This window comes from Plectrocnemia conspersa, unplaced genomic scaffold (assembly GCF_051122295.1).
Source record: "Plectrocnemia conspersa isolate PC_06_02 unplaced genomic scaffold, ASM5112229v1 ptg000009l, whole genome shotgun sequence".
In the NCBI taxonomy this organism is placed as follows: domain Eukaryota; kingdom Metazoa; phylum Arthropoda; class Insecta; order Trichoptera; family Polycentropodidae; genus Plectrocnemia; species Plectrocnemia conspersa.
Window position 1 is genome coordinate 16865456 of NW_028277173.1, and position 24118 is coordinate 16889573.

At 30.2% G+C, this 24118-nt stretch overlaps 1 protein-coding gene across 1 annotated transcript in view; it reads left to right on the forward strand.

Moving 5' to 3' along the window:
* Positions 1 to 24118, forward strand: part of sano (CABIT domain-containing protein serrano) — a 199921-nt gene that overhangs the window by 44063 nt on the left and 131740 nt on the right. Inside the window, exon 2 of the mRNA XM_088192723.1 lies at positions 7955 to 7980. The gene's annotated coding sequence lies outside the window, so the exon portion shown is untranslated. The remainder of the gene's footprint in view (positions 1 to 7954; positions 7981 to 24118) is intronic.

A 24118-nucleotide genomic window follows, 5' to 3' on the forward strand; every position in this document is an offset into this window, starting at 1 on the left:
TATTACGATTTATGATGTAACATGATTTATTATATATTATTAAAAAGGTTTCTTATCTCCGTTTTGAACGTTCACGTGTTTACGGTTCGCGGGGCTTGGAAACGATAATTATGTAAACTTCACTATAATAATTAACGTTTCTAGTTAGTGCAACATTTCACTCAGACTAGGTTACCGGATCGATCGTGTTAAATAAACATTAAACAGCATTTTTATCATAATATGCATCAACGAATATTTGAGTTATGGTTTTATATAAAATGAGCTTCATTGGATTTATGAAACATTAAATTATTAATAAGACTTCCTACTTTGATTATATTTTTATTTATTTAATAGTGTGCACTAAACCAATTTGTATGTATTATAAAATACTTGAATTTAATAGTGCATTAAGCATAATAAGCATAAATTATATTATAAAAAAAATCAAATTACGCCGTGAGATTATAATGTGGTAATATGTAAAAAACGTAAAATTATGACGTATAACATCTCATGAGCCGGCGAGATTAATTGAGATAGGCATATGTTAAAAAAAGTTAAACTCTTTTCCGGTTGTTTAAGAGTTTCGCTCCCGCTGGGAGGAAATGCTGCTTTAATTAAACTAACTGTGGGAAAATTGCTAACTATATAACGATAGCATATTCAAATTAAACGCAGCATATTACTGAACAATTTAGCGTATATTTGTAGCTAATATTTTAAATGTTCATATACACAATGGTTAAAAAGTCACACCATTTATAATAAATTAAATATATTTATGTACTGATGTGTCGATCATATTATCTTTTACTAATGATAATTTATCGATTTTAAAACCTTACTGAATAGTTAAATATACTTGCAATTATGCAATTAAAGTAAAATATTTTTCGCTAATTTAAAATTGAAAATGGGATCAGAATTACATTACATTAATATTTACAATTTATATTATATATTTATTGTTAAATAAATTTAATAATTTATTATTTAGAAAAATATATAAATTCAATTACTGATCATTATCTCTATCGCTGATGCATACTAAAGACAATTGTATTGATTTGCGGCTTCGAGGAATAAACATTTATATTGTGAAAGACCATTGTTTAAGAAGGAATTTCACACAAAAGCCGTTCACGGCTAGTAAGCTTTTTAATTAGATAAATATTAGACGTAAAATTAACAGTGTGCTTTCATACAACAAAAGCGCCTATACAATGTTTCAGAAAGCTATTTCTTTAACACCCATATGCTATTCATTTAACACCGTCATTTAGTGTTCAGAAAGAGTAAACACACACATAATATATATATATACATATTACCCAACAGATAAATATATTCAGATATATACATATAAAAATATTGTTCATGTTGAATTCGTGTCAATGGATCCCTCGCGATATTTGCATTTAACTTTACAAATTTAAGTCTCGTGCCGTTCAGTCATTAATTTCGCATCACGAAAGGTTATTAGTATTTTGTGTATAGTATATATTTGCTGGTTTAATTTTGTGCAGCGTGTACCGCACGCCGTGAAAGTTGAGTTTTTAGTTTTAAATCTTAACTGCATCGTTTGAAGGTTTTCCAATTCAAAGTTCAGAGGACGAAATGTCGAGGTCGCGTTTGTTATTTTAAGTTTCGTTGTGTCGTTATGCAAACTTTGATATTCATAAAATAAAATAATAAGAATATCATTTTTTTGTCTTTTTATCCTGACATTCAGCAAAACTTCTATCATTAATTATCACGTGGATGAATCGCCTATCAGCGATTCATCAGGACAACAATAAATAAATCAATTTTCTCTGTAATAAATTAATTGACTAATTTGTTGGGATATTTCTCCACTATATTTTCACTTACTCCTTGCCAATTTTTATTTTCAAGTCTTTGTGAATAAGAAAGTGTTGGACTTACTATGGAGCAGCGATATTACTATTACAATTTTATTTTGGAACCTCTGAATTATTTATATGTTGGGGCTATTTGCTGTCACCATACACAGAATTGAATAACGTACATACAAATTGGCTTTAGGATAGATTTGTATACGAGCAGCTGTCAGTTGAGAAGTTCTGTCCATAAGCAAATATGGGTTTTTCATATACATACATAAGCCCTCCGCCGAGGTGCATCCCCAAATACTTTTGCACCATCCGACTGTTATTTAATCGGATGGAAAAACATGTTTTTTTTTTCTTATGGTTATTGTAACATAAATAGACGTTTAGATCGTTTGCCTTTATTTTCCAAATACGCAGGTATTCTTGTATTTTTTAAGGGTTTCTTGGAGATAAGTAGATGCTATCTCCGGGCTCTCATAAGAAGCCATAATAGCTGTGTCGTATATTAAGTACAGTATTGGCTACAATACACTGCTCTGAGGTACTCCAGATTTTATTGTACATACTGAAGATTTTTCGTCTTGATATTTTACTGTAATGGCTGAGATATGACTTTATAATTTCATATATATGGTAAAGTAGTGTCCTTTTTAATTTTATATTTTAATCTCATGTGCAACAAAGCTTGACTTATATATAAAAAAACAGCTAAGCAATATTTCCTCTCTTATTTTTTTTTCAGTTTTGAGATTATCTCTCGTTTTTGTAGTATTGGATTTATTCTACGAAGCAAATCATTTTCAAACATTTTTGATAAAATAAGCATAATACTAAATGGCCTGTAAGGGTTCATGGTTTCTAAATAAGGATAATTTGTGCTATCGTTTACTGTGAAATACATTGGAGTCTTATTATTGCGTTTGTAATTATTTTTATACTCTTTTCCGATACTTGTTTAATTACCGTTCCTGTAAATTAATCATGCCCAAAAGCTTTTAAGAGGCTTAGGTCATTTTTAATTAAATTTACCTTCTTTAATTTTTATTTTCTTCAAAAGGAAAGCGGGCCTTCCAAAAATGACTTTCTTTTTTATCCTAAATTTTATAGAAAGGATACTGGAAATGGTTCAAAAATTTTTGTTAGGTGATAAGATAATGCGATAGTTTTTTCTTTATTATTTCTTGCTTTTTTTGTTGCTTTCTAGAGAGAAAAACATGCGGATTCAGCTGCAGTTAATTTCTTGGATTGATTCTTTATGTCACATAAAATACTATATAAATTATATATTATATTTATACAAAAAGTACGTTTTTATTTATATATTTAATATTAAATTAGGATGTAATAAGAGCTTAATTATCAGTTACATCTATGCTTTTATCTGCCATAGAAATTCTCAGCAGACGTCTGAAGTGAAAAAATTCTTTGTATAAAAAATGACAATTATATTGTAGTATTTATCATTTGAAGATCAGAGCAGCATTGTAACGTACATAGCAGGCGTTTGATTATCAAAACAGCATGATTCAAAATATTTTATCCGCAGTGGATATATGATACTTGAAATGACTTTAAGTAAATTAATTTTAAGAACAAGTAGAAATTTGCTTTTATGTCAAATTACAAAGCAAAACTTTAAATACTATTGTATGACTATAGAATATCATAAAATGTAAAAAATAAATATAATTATAATACCTCCAGAAATATTATTCAATGTTGAATACTGAATGGAATAAACTTGTTACAAAATTGTTACAAGTATCACATATCGCAGTTTACGGCTCTAAAACATAAAAGCTTAATTTAAATTTCCATTAGAGGGACAACGAGAAATCAAAGACATGTACTATAGAATTTTTACGATAGTGCATTGTCCTCAGCGATATGTCATCGAGTGCAATAAAACATTAGTTTGGGCTTCACCCCATTGTCTCTTCATAGGAAATCTCTTGCAATTGCACGTGTCCATGGAGAGGTTGTGGCGTGGGCGTAACCCCGGGGTTATGACTTATGCGCTGATTATGTTATTCAATTTTGCAGCGGAAATTAGAAAAGTTCAGCCGCATCAGGAGACAGCTCGACTTGCGTGCCCATTAATTGCATCTGCGTTTCCTGCCTGTGCCAGAACAATGCACTTTTAATGCGCACTTTGTGCATATTAGATCAATATTTACAATTCATATTTAATATAGATACGAGCCTTTGAAGATGTCATTTATATATTATATGTCGAACAGCATATACTTTTCATAAATTATTTCTCTTGCATCAGTGTGACTCGTTATGTTTTATGCATACACATATACGCATTTTAAATTACATATGAATTTAAAAGTAATATAATGATAAATACAGTCAATTATAATGATCTTTCAGAAGTGCAAAAATATTATTTTAAATAATAATTCACAGTAAAAATGTATTGAATGCTGTAATAATGTTTTTAGTTTTCGGGCTTTGAGGCCGAAGGAGTGTGACTTTGAAGCTAAAATAAAATACGTTATTTTATTTTTGAAGTTTATATAATTAACTACATATATATGTATGTAAATTTATATGCGATATATATTTTATAGTAAATTATTGTCTGTTCAATAAAATCTGGAGTACCTCAGGGCTAGTACTGTACTTAATATATACTACAAACTCGGACCATCAAGATCCTTAGAGCTCATCAGACACATGTTAAAAATACACTATTAAATAGTTTTAATTAAAATTACTTAAGCATGAAATTTATAATCACAGATTTTAATAATATCACATTCATCATTGAAATGCTATCGCATTTCTCCACTCATGTGCCTTTTTACGTGCTTGTAATTTTTACTGCGATTAAAACATTTTTTCTTACAAACGTTTCACTGTCACTAGTCCGCGGGTCACGTGGATGACCCTAACCCTGCGACTTTTCCCACGTGCGGTCTGCGTTTGCGCAACCAACCACCGCTTCGCATTGCCCAATCCCGAAAGTCATGAGCCAAAACTATTTTTTACGGAGCCCAGCCCAGAGGCTGTTGACAATTCTGGGAAACCGACGAAAAAAAACGCAAACCGTGAATTGTTTTTCACGGTCTCGTGGCCATTGTTGTTGTAATGAACAATATGTGTGTTAATTACGTGGTGCGCGCGCGCTAACGGACGTTACACATATAAATATCTACTAGCGTTCGTTACACCTACTGTTTCATATTATTCAGATCCATTGTAACGATAGCTGTTGAAAATCGTAATGTAATGTAATTATGGCTGTGCATATTTAAAAAAAAACGAAACAAAAAATCTTATCACTAGTGCGTTTAGTGCGATCGAAATACTTTATTTCGTGTATTATTAGGAAATGTGCGTACATGTATAAATAATGTACTAGTATTATATATTTTTGATATAAATAATTAAAAAATATATGTATAAAAATATTAGTAGTACAGAGTTGAAATATTTTAATTTAAAGGATAAAGATTGGAGCGCACGAATACAAGTTTCGAAGTATTACAAATAAAAAAGCATGTTATACTTTTAATGAACTATATTATTTTCAACATGTTAAATAAGTTTTTTTACCTGATTAGAAAAATGATGAATTTTTGTAAGCAAAAAGATTTATATCCACGTTTTTTAAATACTCTTTTGCACAAAAACTGTTGTACGGATGTCTGGAGAATATGATAGGTTGAGAAAATCCATTGTTTTTTCTATCGTGTTCTTCAACACACGAAGGCGAGCGCTGCTTGGTGTAAAATAACCCTTCTTTGATTTAAAAGGGCAGGTCCTTTTATGGTTAGAGCCGCTTTGAAACGAATTAGCTGTGTGTGTCTTTTGTAATTGTCTACTCATAATCCGATAATTTATAATGAATAACAACCAAATGCATAAAATTATCTTTTTGGGGTGTAATTCTGTTTTTATGGCTGAAATTGGGGGCTGATTCGCATATAGCTACTCACTTTTACATCACGTGTTAACGTAAAAGATCTACTTCTCATTTTCAACAAAACGACTCAAAAGTAAACCATTAATGATTGGCATTTTGAGATACGCGTGGTTTTTATCAGACAATTTATATAGTACCAATATTCCGCACGATGACACCATTCCTATTTTTTATGTGCTAGCTTCTATATCATTTATCAGCAGCTCTAATATCTTCATTAAAAACCCATAAGAATTACAATGCTATGTAAACATTACGAACGAATTTTTTGAACCATATTTGGTACTTTCTTAATTTAATAGCATCCCTGCCCGTTGTGTTTCAGATGTTTTTAATTGCTATTCATGAAGTATCATATAGCTAAAATATTTTATTTAGGGTAGAAAATATACCGTTACTTAAAAGCATCATCGATACTAATGTTAACAAGCACTGAAAGAATACTAAAACTATCGTTAACTTACAAGAAGTTATACATTATAACAGATGTAAGAAAAAAACAACCTGTGTCGACTTTTCGGCGATAAGACAAGATGCGTCGCAATAGTGCGACATTCCTCACGGCAAACAAAGCATCAATTAAGCATTCCCATGCAATATTAACAAATTGAATCTCGTTCTGAAGCATTTATATTTTATTATTACATTGCTATAGTAGATCAAGGACAGAAGTTCATGGTTTATATCCATCTTAAACAAGAAGAGTCTGAATGAAGATTAATTTGATTAAATACTGTTATGAGTTATTTATACATTAAATTAAAACTATTTATTTACATTGCTAAAAATATTTATGTATTTTTTCTAATCAATATAATCGGTACAATTAAATATTTTTGAATCTGTGTCAGCTCCGCAAATATTTAATAAAATTTTAGTTGGTATTAATGTCAATAATAGGCAATAACGTATACCAGAATCATATTTATCGTATCTCTTTTACTTAGATTCCTGGTTTAATATTAAACGTATAATCGCTGGTCGTCTTAAATATTTCGTTAAGCTTTAGGTTGCTTTGTGGTGATTGCTGAAGATTAAATCTGAATCTGAATGACAGGCAAAGCCCGAATTGCTGCATAAAGTTTAAACCTGAATCTTTTCTCTGAAATGTAATAATATCTTTTATTAATAAAATCTCTGCCGACAGATGAGAAAACAGCTTCTCCGACTATTTTTTGCGACCAAATAGAGCTAACCGCGTTTAATCAGAATGTACAACTTAATTTATAAAAAATGTTAACTATCAGTTAAATGTACTACGTAAATTATAATCTCACACTGAGGCTTTAAACTGATCAATTTTACTGTTTCTGCAGACTATTTTTTATTCTGTAGCCGTGTTCTGAAAAATATTTTGTTGTTTGTCGAATATGACGTTTACTTTTAGCAAACTCTTTTTACCATTGCCGCTTTTCTTTAGCGATGAAATGCCTATATTTTTCAGATTTGTTCTTTAAAGAAAATAATATTTTTTCCAAAAATGCGTTTCTTTCAAGGTAGTGTGTGATTTAAAATATAATATTTGTTATTAGTTGTTTTAAATTTTATTGAGCTTTGAATCGCGATTTTAATTCCCTTAATTTGTTTTATAATATGTTTTATATTTCGTATTTTTCATACATTTCCACATTTTTTTATTTATTTTTTATTGTTATAATTTTCTGCAGCTTTAAAATTAAAAGATGAAGTAATTATATTATTAAATTTAATTATGCGCATTTAATATTATTATTGTCGTTCTTGGCAAAAATATTTTTTTTTATTTATTAATAATAATACAAAATTGTTATTTGTACATTATTTATATATTCTACATAAAATTATTATTTCTATATAGGATTTTACTTATAAACATGTAGCTTATCAAAAAAAAAAACACAAATATTTCTGAATAAATTTAAGCAGATTTGTCATATGAAAAATTACTTATTTATTAAATTACTAGTAGAAATTTTGCTGTTTTAAAGCGTTTATATAATATGTACGTTTATGTAACATCGATATTTTTTAGGCAGAAAATTAAAAAAAAACTCTAATCCATTCATTGTGTCATGACAAATAATATTTTTATATGTTTATTTATTATATATTTAACACACACAAATATTTTAATGCGAGGTCAAACGGAAACGAATTAATTTTTATGACTCCACTAATCTTCAATATTTTTTTGTTGCAGTTCAGAGAACAAGAGCAATTGAATTGGTACGTACTTACACATGTATTATTTGTTCGCCGCACTCATAAAGCTTCATCCAAATGCACTGTCATGCATGTAATGATTTTTTTTTGATTCTCCGAACCCAGCAAAGGTTAGGAACGGTCGATTCGAGTGCTCAGTTAATAATTTTTGACATTTCCATAACGCTAAACTATCAAGTCAACGTCATGACATTAAAAAGGCTCAAATGCCAACGGATTGTACTACTAATAAGCGTCCTCTTGTGCGGAACGCTTTCTTCCGTTTGTAGGTACAACACAATCGACTCGTTCTCCATAATGAATCAAATTCAAAGAAAAATCTTTGATAGCTCTCGAAATGATGCACCATGGCAATGGCAAAGAAAATTCTCTTTGAAAAACATTATTTTCAATAGTTCTCTAGTTATCAACTATATTATACATACGTATATTATATACAACTTTGTAATGTTGTCTTAGTTATTTCATTGAAATATCGTTACATAATAGTTAAATGATAAAGTCAGCATTGATTCGATCTTGTGTTGTATTAAAGAATTATCTATTTAAGAACCTGAATAATAATACTATTAGTTTTATTTGCTGTAAGTTAAAATAAATTGTTATTTAACCATGTTTCTTTGAAAAGAATTGCATTGAAATATTTTTTAGTAATTATACTAAAAAATATTTTTATTTAAATATTTGCTCATTATTAAATCAGCATGATCATGAATAGAAAGTCTTCTTCTTCTTCGATATGCATAATAACCAATCCGTCCCACATAACAAAGACATGTATAAAACACACTTCTTGTAACGCTGCACCGTGACAATGGAACGAGGAAATTTTCTCGGAACAGATGCGATCGTAGGCTTTCTTCGTTCCACCGAAGGTCGTCCGATTATGGCAGCGTCTCTTGTGATGCATATAGTACAGCAACCATTGAGCACAAAGCGCATCGCGGAATGTGTGAATCACGGTTTAGAGATTTTTACTCGGACGAGTGCAACGATCTACGGATGATGCATTCGAGGAAAATGCTAACGATGCTGCATACGTTGTAATCTCACTCTCGCTTTTCCTACCATGTCTAAAGAAAAGATTTTCCTTAAGTCGTAAAATGCACTTGCTCATCATGACACCATATAAAAAATAAATTTAGGTGATATATAACTGTTTTGCAATACGACCTAAGGATCAGATAGATTCAAAAGGACTGAGAATTTGACATATCTGAATTTTCATTTCATTCAGCTATTTAGCAATATTTTTTTCGAATAAGAGTTTAATAACAATTATTGGAAAAACTAAATAATGTATAAAACAAGCTTTAATCAACTTTTGCACTCATATTTGAATGTCTCTAGATAGACGATATAGTTCGTACCGTAGTTCATAAGGTCTAGACTAGTAACACATAAGCCACGGGTTCGAGCTACAGTATCAGAATAGAATTATTATTTATAAAAGTGCGCTATTGCTAAAAACCAGCACCAGCTGCAAAGTGATATATGTTGATTATAAATACAGACTTATAATTATTTATACAAACATATATAGCATCGATTCCTAAAAGTCTCATGATTAATACTTTTTGTAGGTATTCATTACATTTAATTAACTTACCTATTTAGTACACATGTACCCCATTGTTACCCGATAATCAATTGTCTGTATATTTTTTTTTTATTATTTATTATTATTATTATACCTAAAGCTAAGAGTACATAACTTATATTTTTCTATTCAGTCGAATGATTTGATAATTTTAAATATTTAAAATACCTTTCTCCATCTAAAATAAACTTTCTTCAAAAGCGCTCCAGGTCCTTCATAAAACTAGGTTAATTTCTGTACTCTTTTCGAAAAACCGTCTTTAGGTTATTATTAACAGAAGATTCTTTATTAAACTATTCACAGGTTTATTTGCATTCAAGCAATGCCATATATGGACCGATAATATTTTTTACATATGTAAATATCTGTATATGCACACATATCTAGAATAAACATATCGTTCAACTCTAAATTATCTTCCTTATCGTACATCATTAATCCATCAGACTAATTAACGCTTTTTATGTATACACAGATATATTTGTCATACAAGCAAAGTCAATCCACCTATCCCATGATAATAATTGACGGCTATTTCGCTTCGTCGCAAATATTTATTTGATAATTTATGTGTCAATGTTCGACAATCACTGTCTGCTTTGGCCACTGCTCGGCGACACCTGGCCAATGATTCATCGGTGGCAGCGATCGTTAATCTGTGGTTCGCGTTCCATTAGTCAGTCGGTCGGCGAATTAAACGGCGCCCGCAGATTTGCGATTTCAATCAAAGCCATAGAACAATGCGTAGTAAATATGTTGCAATATGAAAGAGACATCTAAAAGAAATGTAAATTACTTACGTAGGGGAGATCGGGGCAAAGTGGACTTCTTAGAGTTTTAAAGATTTAATATAAAAAAAAAATATTAAATAAAATGTTTTTTTTTAATCTTGCCTGCATCTACAATATTGACCAGACATCAATTTAAACTCATTATTGTCAGTTTTTAAGGTCTAGATATAATAGTATGTTTGTCATATTTTACTAAATAGTTAATTTTTCTAACTAGTACATTTTTAACTTTTCTGTATATATCATGTTTTAATTAGTATTAACCCTCTTTCTTTTACAATCTGTGTTAAAATGCTTTTAATGCAGGCTTATTTTTTTACTTTGCTTTGAAATCATTTATGCATCTGCCATGGTTGCATAAACGAAAAAAGGTGTTTGTATATAATCTAGCTAGCGGTTTTGTATATAATCTAGCTTTAGGTACTCGTTTCAGTAGGTAGAATTGTGTGATATGTCCTTATGTAATAATTCTAATGTATACATGAAAGTATATTTGTTTTTTAACCTTATCTTTTTAGGCGATTATTAAAAGTAATTGGGTCACACGTATCGTTGTCGTTGTTAAAACAGGGCAGATTAAAAAATGCGTTGAGAAAAAGATATGTATGACAAACGCGTATAAAGAATACAGCATCGGTCCAAGAACGCTACTCTGAGACACACCCATTGATATTTGATACAGTTTTGTGTTACTTCTCCGATATTAATTTGCAAGTGTCTATCTTTCAATTATTAAGAAGATGTGTGAAAGCATCTTTTATTTTGTAAATTAGCCAAGAGTGCCACACTTTATCATAAATCTGGGTTATATCTAAGAATACGGCCGAGCAATTTTTTATTATTTTCTAAGTCTTCATTGATATATATTTTTAACCCTTATACCTGCTTCATTGTATAATTTTTATTTCTTAAGCCATAAATTTAAAAAAACTTAAAATTAACTTTAAAAAATACTGTATTTTTTTAATGAAGTATAGGAATATCAAACTTAAAATTCATAAATTAAAATATCAGTAAATAATCATGTTTTAGTGAATGTGTTGTGTAGGTAATAAGACACAGGTCGCCAGTCTGTGTTGCCAGTGTACCGCACAGGTCCAGGTTAGCCAACCAATTTAGCCCCCCCCCCCACATAATTATAATTATGTTTTAATTTTGCTTACTATATCTTTAATTATAAAATAATGCTAAATATGCTAGTTATTTTCATCATCATTTTATATCTTTGTAATTGGTAAAATAACGTGTTTTATGGGATTTTAAATATAACTTAATTGAAATTTAATTGATGAAACATAATTGCTAACAAATATGCAATTCATAAAAATACGATAATTCATTCGTATGGGTACTTAATTATATTCTTTTTTTACGATCACAGTTTTAATATCAAGTTTCTTATTCGTTATAGGCATACAATATAAATTAATGTTAAATAGAGATAAAAAACAATAACATGCTGCTATATTGAAAACTGGTAATAAAATAAAATACCTTGCATAAATATTATTCACAATTACTGTTTATTAGCAAAGTTTTAAATTTTAGGTTTTTTATTTAATACTAGTAAACATTTAAAAAATATTGTTCTTTAGTGAAATTTTAAGTAAATGATCACAATATTTTCTATTTATATTAATTCATTTGAGGAAATTTTATATATTTTTTACGGTAGTCTGATTTGAAATTAATTTATATTTATTGTTTTTAATTTATTTAATTTGTATATATGTTGCATTAAAATTTTAAACTATAGTTGCATTCATTACCTAGCTTGTGAACTTGTAAAGTTTTTATTTAAAAATATTTTAAAATAATAAACTACTTATTTGGGTCTGGCTTATATTTTTAACCGATTTTTTAGCTCTAAAGTTAAGATTAAACAATTTTAAATTATTTTAGATTTTTTAATTAGTTTCAGAATTTCCAGTAAAATACTTTATAGTCATATAAATAAATTAATATATGGTTGCAACACTTGAAAGACGATACGAAATAGCCTTACCTGTATTTATTATTATCTTAAGATATAACCTTAATATTTTCCTGTTTATTTTTTTATACAATCATCTAATTCTGGAGTACCACAAGGATTCCAATCTGGGTGCTCTGCTTTTTTTGTTTTTTATTAATGACATAAATGCGGCAATTAATAACTCGGAATATTTATTATATGCCGATGATCTGAAAGTGTTTTATAGTATTCAGATTCGCACACATTCAGATTTACTCTCTTTACAGAAAGACCCAGAGTCGCTAAAAATGTGGTCGGTCAACAATCGACTATACTCTATTTGCGTTAACACAGTCAGTTCAAGAGCTATTCATTTCATCATTATTTATAATTGAGAAAGTGATAGCAAGTTAAGGTAATTGCCCCTACTATTAGCTCTAAAGCATACGATACGTATATAGATACGTTACATCTATTTACCATTACTCCTTTTTAAAATTTAAAACAAATTTATATAAATTAAAATGCTTACTATATTTTTTATATAATATTTATCAATAAATCGGAGTATTGATAAGTCATTACTCCGTTGGATGTGGCCTAGAAGTTGCGATCGCGTCCATTATCTTTGCTTGAGAACGCTTTAATTGCACGATTCATCCAGCTTCTCAACGAATTATGTGGAATTCGCTCATCTATTTTAGGTGTGCACCATAGCTGTTTTTATTTTTATCTTTTTTAAATGTTTATTTGTATAATTAATATTTTTATAATGGGAATTATGACGCATTACGGAAACTTATCAAGTCATAATGGTCAGATTTGTAATACAAAATAAAATAATTTTGTGGTTTTGCCCGCTTCCTGAAAATTACCATTTTTTATCTTTAGTCATTAATTCCGAATTTTCCAGTTTCTTATAATAGTTTTTCCTACTTCCTCAAAATTAACGTTTATAAATTCTCTATTTCTTTTTTTCAATCTGTGTTTTGCCTCTGCCATCTTTAAAAAATTATAATATTGCCCCAACATATTTATTATTACATGACATAAGCAAATTAAGAGAGCTTTATTTAAAAAAGTATATTTTTTGCTTTATTATACAAACACCTTATTTATCTTATTTATATAAAAAATTATTATATAAAAAAAATTAAATTGCGCGTAAAACTTATTACTTATCTATGTGTACTTTTTTATTATTTTCAACCGTTACTTTACTATTTACATCATATATTTAATCAAGTTCTATTTCACGCAACACCGGTTAATGTTTTGATATTTCTTACGAGTATTATTATTATATAACGAGCACAAAATCATAATTCGTCATATATCAGTTGATCAAGCATAACTAGTCTCGAAAATTTTACGCAACGTCCAACAAGATGGATTTCGTATCGCATGTCTAGTAATCTTCAAAATCAGGGTCCGGTGACTTAGAAATGTATTCGAATCACACACAATTAATAACGTGAACAAATCGTGACCCGATTGATTGGCTCGCGGCATGAAGAGGTGCCCTGTGCATTTTGTCATTGATTAATTAAATTATTCCAACCGAAACCGTGACGGGAGAGATGGAATTAAAAAATACAGGATGAAAAACTAATGAGACTCCCCGTTGCTTTCACGCGAACTGATCGTTAGTCGGAAGAAAAGTACACAAAACAAACATTAGCAAACGCAGATAGATTGATATATTTATATACTACATACATATATAAATAGCGTGAATTTTTATTGAAAGGGCAGATAACATGATTTTAAATATTTTTCTTATGTAATTTTGGTGTTCCTAAAATAGTATAAATAGTAAAATAAATTCAGAGCCACATAGAGCGCTTAGATTAGATGTATTTATACTTGACTTTGAATCGGAATCAGAATTAAATATTTTTTTATATATTATATATATGAGAATAAAATGCCGAAGACCTCAAATCATTTTTTTTCAATCAATACTCAAATATAAGTATCGTCCCAAGATAATCGCATAAAACTACTTCTTTGGGTTTGGCTTTTATGCAATACGTTATTAAAGATAGGCAAGTGTTTAACCGATTTTTTAACTTGAGTCAAAATTAGGCAATTTTAAATTATTTTACATTTTTTAGAAAATTATTTTTTCCAGAATTGCCTGTCAACTCCACTAAACACTTTTTAAGAAAACTTTAGGAGTATTTATATTTTATTTCTTTCAAACAGTTTTGAATAGAAACCATAAAATAATTACAAAATCGTTGACTTTATATATTAGCCGTTGATTTTAAAAGTGGGGCAAGTCTATTTTGTGTGACATTTATATAAACCGATCTAGGAAAATACATAAGGATATTCGAAACAATTTTTTTAAACAAAATCAAGTACCACTAATTATTTAATTTTATATAAAAAAATATAATAGCGATATCTGTTAAAAGAATATACTATCAAAAATATAATTAATCCTTTTTGGTGCCCTAAAATATTCAAAGATGTCAGTAAGAGTCTGTTGAAGTCCCCGATAAGCATGTGGTATTATAACTTGATCACGTGACTACGATGCAGCGCTCGACATGCGTGTTGACCATAGGACGCCTACGCGCATACTGAAATTGAACCGAGTTACTCGTTCTATCTCAGTTTGCGAAAAACCATATCATTATCTCTCTAACTCTCGTCACTTTACACGCGAGAAAGCGAAAGGAGAAGTATCTCACCGCTCGCGCTCGAAAGAGCAGCTCCGACTTCGGTCCATTTGCCGGCAATGTTCGGAAGCGCTCGAAGCTGGCTAATTGACTGAATTACCACCACTTTACCTCCCGTTCTCGGTTACTTCGGACAACTTCCGAGTGATTTTAGAGCGGGCAGAACCGAACTCGACCGAAGTAACCCACTATATTCTCCATCCTTGGCCAACCTTGGGCAACTTCCAGAGAGTGTAGTGTAAGCATTAAATGGAAACGCTAGGCCTATTACTTAAGAGAAAAATAAAGATATGATGGATTTATTGACTTATATACCACCCATACATTATGAGTAGTTCAAAAATTTGCTCCATCTAAATTGAAAATAATAATAGTAATATTTCTTTAGGTATTTTGTTGTATTGTAATTATTTTTTCCTTTTTGTTGTTTAATCTTTTCTATAAAATAATATTAAGCTTTTTGCTTATTACACCTATTCGAAAAAAGTATGAAGTGTTGAAATAAAATAGAAAAGTAAAGAAATAAATTACTTTATGTTTTCTTAATTTTTATTATTGCTTACCAATATTTTTAAATCAGTTCAAACGCAAATCAATAATTATCCAATAATTACTTAATAAGGATTTGGCCCGCTTTCAAAATCAACGGCTCATATATAATTGATAGAGATGCTCAAAGAAATGCTCCCCTGATAGCTAAGAAGTTTAGTTAAAATTCTGAGACCCAGTACCGAGAAAGTATTATGTTTCGATGCCGGATATTTTATAAAAATAAATGAAACTTAAGATGAATCCATTCTTTATTAAGTGTTAATTTCACCACACAAAAAAGTATGCTACAAGATCGAATCTTTCGATGTTATCGTGTCACCGTTAACGTTATCCTCCGCCCACCTTAAAAAAGTACCGACTCTTCCGCAAAAGGCGCACATACATATATAAATTTCCACAGTCATTCAACGGTTTTGTCTAATCGGTCGCGCAAGGGTTAAGTAACGATACTGTTAACGGAGATTTTATGGCGTCTTATTACAACTTGTTTTGTTTTGTGTCGAACGCGATCGAAACACAACACAATCCGAGTGTCTTTTGTGTGGTGCGACACAAAGACATGTGTTCGGATCGGATCGTGACACGATCGCCAACGGACAAAAGCCCCAGGGTCAAACCCTGGGGATTACGTCATCAAAATAACGAAACGACCTTGAGGCTGTCAGACCGCAACACACGAAAAAAATCACCAACGAGGAAGACCCCAAGATGAGACGCGAAAGCCTATCATTAAGAACGATTATGCGGTTTACACACACACGCATACAATACAGGACATTTGTCGCTTATATGCAAAAATGTGTGTGCGAGTTGAGGAAATTACTCCAGTGAGTCATCATACTTTTATAGTGCATTGTTTGCCCTTTCGCTTTTCCGTGATTTGTCAATGTTTCAGCAAGGTCATTGCCATTGTTGAGGAAAAGAATTTCGCGAGCGTCGTTAATTTTGTATTGACGGAAAAGTCGAATGGAAAACTTGCACAATGGAAACAGTCGTAGCTAATGAAACGACCAAGTTAAAAGGGAAAAAAATAACTCATTGTTAGATCCTTGCGTGTTATCGTCGTCGTGTTTTCATGTTTTTTTTTGTGTTTATCCATCGAATATCACGTTTCATTCTAAATATAAATGTTGCGTACGTACAATATTTTTATAACATATTGTGTACACGATTATTATAATTTTGCCTAAATGAGGATAGTGAGATAATACAGATAAATTATAGTTCATAGAAATTTAAATATAGACATAGACATACCAGAAACATCTTAACGTAAACATTTACATTGATTTTTTTCATAAATCCCTAACAAGTTTACTTAAAGTTATAAAAAAGTTGTCTAATATTGATTTTAGAGAAGCTGGAGAACATATTTCAATGATTTCAGATCTTCAGATAAATGTACATAAATTAGCACTCAAACTATTGGTGTAATTTAATTTAATTTTTATTTTTTCTTCCAATTAAATTGTAATAGGTTTTTTAGGATAATCCTTCCTTAATTGTAACCATTAACGTTTTATTTCATATTCTTTTCATATTGTAGATATTAACTAAATTGTAAGCATAAAACGGGTTATAAACCAGTTAATATGTATTGTATATAATGGTATGTTTGTAAAATTAATTATCGCATTGAAATAAACGTTATAAAAAAATAGGAAAACACTCCTGCAGTTTTCATATTACATTTTGTTTCCTTCTCCTGCGCATCGCTACTGTGATCCTGGTTTTCTATTATTTAAGCAATATATATTTATTACAAACATGCTTTATCTGTTCTTGTCCTCCTGTTTTGATTAATTCCACAGAGTGCTTTACTTATATTCAGTGCTTTCTGATCTTGATGATGGTTTGTAATGTGCAGTTTGTTGAGTGATTTTTACACTTTTTCAATAAATATATTTTTTCAATTAAATCTTTTATATGTACTAGCTATCACTTTAGGTTATGATTTTGCTCGATACATGATCCTTTCTAAAAATATAATTTTAAATTAATAGTGAAAAATATAAACCACTATTTAACCCTAGAATTATTTTGCAATTGTGTTTAAAATACCCATTGTATTATCGACGCTGCTTCTTTCTATTATTATTTTATATAAACACCGGGTTAACTCGGCAGTAAATTATGCCTCAAATCAAAAAGGTACGAATTAGCGAGAGATCAGTGTGTCGCAACAGAATCCGCCAGAAACCGTGGAATTTCCGCCAAACCGAAAGGCCGATAAAACAGGAGTCTACCGTGACCGCAATCGGCAATTTGCCAACCATATAATAAAACTGCCATACCTCCACATTCGTTGATCGTTTAGCATTTGTTAAAACTCGGCCAATTGATTTGATTTGCGATAGGTCGCAAAAGTTGCAGCCGTGCGCCGACCGACACACTGAAAAAAATTAGCGCAGAACTGCAGTTTAGAATTTCGCAATTCGAACAACACAATGGACCAAGACAAATTGTAGGTCCTTTGCCCCAGATGACGCAAAGACACGATTTAATGGTCAACAACATATATGAGTTGCCAATTCGCGAATAGTTTAATATCAAAACGCAATAAATCAACCGTTCAATTTAGCGGAAATCGACTTGTTATTTTTCAATGAAATAATTGATAAAGTGTGATTTAATTTAAGCAAATGCTTAATACAATCAATATGGTTATATGTGTCTAATAGACTTTAGCCCTGAACTCGCACCCAGCGGAGCTTACGCCTATCGACAAAGCGACACATTCAAAGTGCATTTTTTGAGACACGCACGTATATATATCATACACAGAATTATTTTATTGCGCAATTGTAACCCGTATTGAAAATTAGGTTTTTGTAATGAAAAGCAAAAATAAACACATATGCTAAATCATTCATGCTAATTTGTATGAAATTTACAACTTAAAAAGCGGTAGATAATTTTAATATGTATCATTAAAAATTGGTATAAAGAAATCCTTTATCAATGATATTTTATTCCAAACACAAAAGGTGCATCGTTAGTGCATTGAAATTATTTTCATTCATTTTTTTCATTATCATAGCATATTAACAACTTTTTTATTAAAATAAATTCTTCTTTAATGACAATTATTAGTACATTATAAATTTTCCATTTGATAATGTATTTGAGCAATTTGTTTCTTCTGTTGTTGTAAGCTAAAGCAGTATAGCTGTTTGTGTAAAGCTTTTTGCTCTTTGTAACTATATACTACATATATAACTTTATAAAATGTTAGTGATTTTTTGTAGTTTTGAAGCTTAAATTAATAAGCGTACTGCATAAACAGAATCAATTTTTACTTATATACTAAATTTTCAATAAGCTTTCAGAATTATATGTTTGCAATTTTAATAAAAAGTTTTGCTTCATGTAACAACAAATTTTTGATCATATTTGTCAAAATTTCCTCATTGTAGTTTCTCTTCGTTGTAATACATAAGGGCGTTGAGAGTAATAACGGCGAATATAATAAATGTGTGTTCAAGTTGATCGATTGTAGTGTAATTTTTATTTTTAAGAATATTAACGCCCAACTAAAACAATAAACCACCTAAAAGCGATTAAAGTTTTCGTTATTTTTTGCATGTTGTTAAATACATATAAAATATTCTCTATTATTTGAAGTTTTAATATCTAATATGTACGACCTAGCTCGATTTTAATTATTCATCACGATATTCATTCGTGAGCTAAGAAAAATCTAGGTAAACATAATCTGTGATGATCGATCAAAATTATAATTATATAATAATCAATAATTCCGATCTCACGATAAAATTGTAAAACACTATTCAAACCTAGGTCTTTCAAGTCAATAGTCGGCCACCTATACTACTCGTCTATTGTGCTGATTTTTCATATCAGTTCAAGATTCAATTTTATTTAATAGGCCTTCTGTGTTACACTTTTAAATTTTATGTTACTCTTTGATGTTCAAGGAAAATTATTATAAAATGAAAAATTGACATCTTGTTAACTTCACCTTGAATATTTGATATATAATTAAAACAATTGATTATAAGCCCCTGATTTTAATATTAGATGTATTTTATAACGCAATTAATATACATTTTGAAAGATGGCAAGGTTAAACCGTTTTGCATGATATGTTTTTGAAACTTTAATTATTATTTAGAGCCGCGTCAAAAATCAGTTCTTATATACATTTTTTGCTAAATCATAATTACATACTTATATGTATATATATATATATATGTACATTGATTCTAATTTTTTATAACCAAACACGACCTAATTTTTTAAACAGCTAACTTTAGCAACAACTTAGCTTTTTAATAATGTTAAAAATACGTATATTTAATGTTTAGTGTAATTATAAATTTATTTAATATTATTCTTCTACCTTTTTCTTTACAGTTTTAAAAAACAATATTTTTATAGTGGCAAAGTTTTTTCATACAGAAAATTTACCCGTAACTTATTTTCTGAAATCACTTAAAAATATATTACATTTTTATAGGTTTTGTCTTTGTGAAAACAGGTCTGTACTAGAAATGATTCTGTTCTGCAATTTTCACGTACAAAGATCGATCTGGGAGGCCTTTTTTATAGGACACTGTGCATTATGTTATTTTAATGGCCGTGGCTGATCGTTCTCCTTTGTAACACGATTCTTCTAAAAGGACTTGTGTTGTAAAACGACCTTGTTCGGAAACTCTTTTACACGTTGATTTCTTTTCACATGTGATATAATTTCATAAGTTCGAAGTTGTTAATAAATCAATGCCTTCACTGCTGCTGCTGCTGCCTCTTGGGCAATTCTGTATAATCCAAATCTAATTATAAGCAATGATATCGATTCGATTGCCACGCGTTTACTTATCTAAATGGAGCGTTTAAAACACGCAAGTATTGTAGATAATCTATAAAATATATAGTGATAAATACATGAAAATCTTGCTCAATGTTCAAACAGTCATTTTGTGTAATTAATTATGCGCTAACGTTTATAATTAACGGCGTTGCATTGTGTGCATATGTAAACATAATTAGCAGTCGTGACGTTGAGAATATTTGAACTAGAAAGAAGGAGGAGATTTTATAATAAATTGTATTTTAATGATTAGTGTCTTTTATTGCCGATCGGTTAATCTAACAATTGTCGATGATATCTAACCTACTTTCCGGTTGTTGCCAAATAGCTGTGGATGCTGAAAGGTCGGCAAATGATCCTAAGCCGTTCTTTTTCGCCGACCTTTTGTCATTCAAAGTCTGTTGTGTTTCAAGGATTCCGATTGCGACATTAGCGCAGATCTATCTACTTATCTACAACTAGTGTATTTTAATTTAGCCCAGATGCGATCCGTTGCTGTTGCTACAGTAGCTGTTTATTTATTTTTTTAATCGCTCTCGCTAAGGATTGCATAAACAATGAAATATGTAATCACGAGCCATTCTGTCGATTCACAATGATATGCTCAACAAACAATGCACGGGCCTCACCTGGGAATGTTACGTGCAAATTGCGACCAGACATTACCAACCATTATGATATGTTTGACAGGTTGGCTGGCGCAGGCGTCTGTCGCCTTACAGACGCAAATCACTCTCTAGAAAGATAATTTCTGTATGTATTTAATATCTGTTTCAAAATCGAACTATTATGTTTGAAGTGACTAATACAACGATTTCAATGTTATTGCTTTATCCTAATAATATTAGGCCCTTAAAAGACTTCTCAATTATTTATTTGTCATTAGACTATCTATTTCTTTCTAAGACAAATACAAAAATAGTGTCTTTTTAAACTGAACAGTCATATCCAACAAAAGTACTAAATTACTCATGATGATCATAGAAATATTTGTCTAATATATGATGCAGTGATACTTCATTAAACGGAAATCACCGATCTTTTTTGCATCGTCATGTAGGGCACGTCAATATTGTAAAGGGAAATCTTACTAATGTTGCTTTTACTGCTTCATACAAATCAGCGTACTTAGTCGTGGCATTCAGAGTAACGAAGGAGGCCAGTTCTTGATTCATATTTAATTCATTGTCAATATCTCAAATTAATATGACAAATTAAGCCATAATCATAGCAACAGTGCTTTTATTCAAAGCTATTGAATACATATTGAAAATAGTACACTAATATTTCAAAATATTCAATGGATTTAGTGATGTTCGTGGTATGTTTACACGGTAATGGACGGCCATCACCAGAGAGGGATTTCCTCGGACACGACCTTTACTACACCGTCGCTGCCTCGCTTACAAGGCCTCTAAGGATCTTCCACTGACATCATCCCTCCGCCAGCTACTCTACCACAGCTCGAAGAATAATAATCTCGCCCATCATAGTTTGTCGCAATACGAAAATTTAACTAATACATAATTACCAATTTTAAAAAATGCAATACTTTTACCTCCAGCATTAAATAAAAAAAGAACCATTTTTCAAACATTTCTTTAGTGATCTATGCTTTTCGATTAGATTTTCATATAACAAATAGCAACGTCCTTAAGGTTTCTGGGGTTTCTCTCTATTAAATTGAAATTTGTTTTATTTTTAAATTTCTAACAATATTTACGAAAGTAATAGCTTATCTTTAGATACAATAAAACATTTTTTTAGTTCGGATTCATATAATTAATTTGTCATCTAAGCTCTGGTGTCGTGCTAGGGACTCTACATATTATGTTTTACTGTATTACAAATGGGTATTTTAGTATGTTAGGTTATAATCAAAATCTAGATAAAAATATCATTACTTGTGCTTATTTCATATAAGGCTAATAAGCTTTGGCACATGTGACACTTCATTTTCGAACGTAAAATACTCTTACGTTTTTTTATATTCAACTTATTCATTCTCTCTCTCTCTCTCTTTCTCTTTCTAACAACTTTTGCCCGCTAGCCGCGGAATTATAGTCGAAAGTGGCCTCGCATTGAAAACTTATGTCTTTCAAAAGTTGTTCCTGATAACGAACTTGTTACGTGCGGTTCAATTAGCTGTTATTAAACATTAAGCCCGCGAGACGGATATCGTAATATACACACGCACAAATTTTTATATCAGACTTGTGTGTCATAAAGACCACATTAGAGAGAGTGCTTCTGACGAGTGGTACTCTAAGTATCCTTATCTGAGCTAACGATGTCGGTCAGATCGCTCGTGACGTGTCTGCCTGGAAGCCCTTTCTTTACGCCGATTTATCAAAAGCAATAAGGCGATAAGGCGACAACAGACTGTGAGGAATTGTGACTTGCCGTTCAGATATTTAGGTCAAGAGTCGGAAACTAGATGATCGGGGTGTGTTTCGCAAGAGCAACGCAACCGCGTGGGCAACGCTGTCAACGAAAGGACTTTATAATCGAGAGACAGAGCGTACTCATTGTTTGCAATCGCAGTTATAGATCTGTCTACAGCTGACTAAAAAGAAATATTGGTTAAATATTCGTGTCAAGATTAGCAACATTAAAAAATGTTATTGTTATGGAGCGTTTATGGTTTATTTTGTAAATAAAACTTGCTGCTTGCACATTTAATGTGCGAAAATTGCGTGAGAAAGTAAATAAAAAACGTGTACAGTAATCCTTACTAAACCGCAGATTCGACGACGTGGCTTTATTATTACGCGGTTATTTCGTGTAGTTGATATTTTGCTACGCATAAGTATGTAATTTTATGATTTTTATTAAATATAAGTTGTGCTTTATTATTTTATTTTTTTATTTTAATAATTAGCAATAATTTACTGTGAGTATAAAAGATAAAATATATGATGTTATTTTTTTTTTGTTATGCCTTTTCTAAATTTGACTGATAAGGAAAAGCTTTTTGGAAAGTAGCACTAGAACGAAATATTTGTAAATAATGAGCTATTTATTCCCAAAAAGAATATCTGGAGCATATATTTAACAATTTAAAAATATCGACAAATAGCAATATCACTAAACATTTATAAGACAGCATCATTATAAAAGTCTTGATATGAAACTATTTTTTTCTGTAGCATCAACTGTTACATACAGGATATATCTACATAAATAAAAATCCTACTTTTTGATACTATTATTCAATCTCGAATGTTGCTGCGTCTATTATTTACAATGTTTTTAAAAACCTAAGATTTCTGAATTCACAGACACTGATTGCAGTATCAGGATGAAATTATACCAATATTATTAATGATTTATTTGTCATTCCCATGACAAATAAATCATTATGAGTTGTCATTTTTGAGTTATCAAATTAAAAGCTACACTAATTTAGTCACTAATTTAGTTAACAAAATACCAGTGGCATAATTTTGAAAACAATATTTCGACTGACTTTGGTCAAAAAAAATTGTGAACTAAATAATGAAACATTCGGGTTTCAAGATAAAAATACCCGGGAATTATTTTCCGGGATGAGTTGGGACAGAAACCTTATGAGCTACATATCAATGTGTATCTGAAATATGTCCATTTCTTTCAGCAACTCATTTATATATTTTTTTTAATGCTTCTGGTCCTCCCAATATATAATTTATGAATGTATATCAAACATATCTTTAATTGTATTTTATCTGATAAATTTTC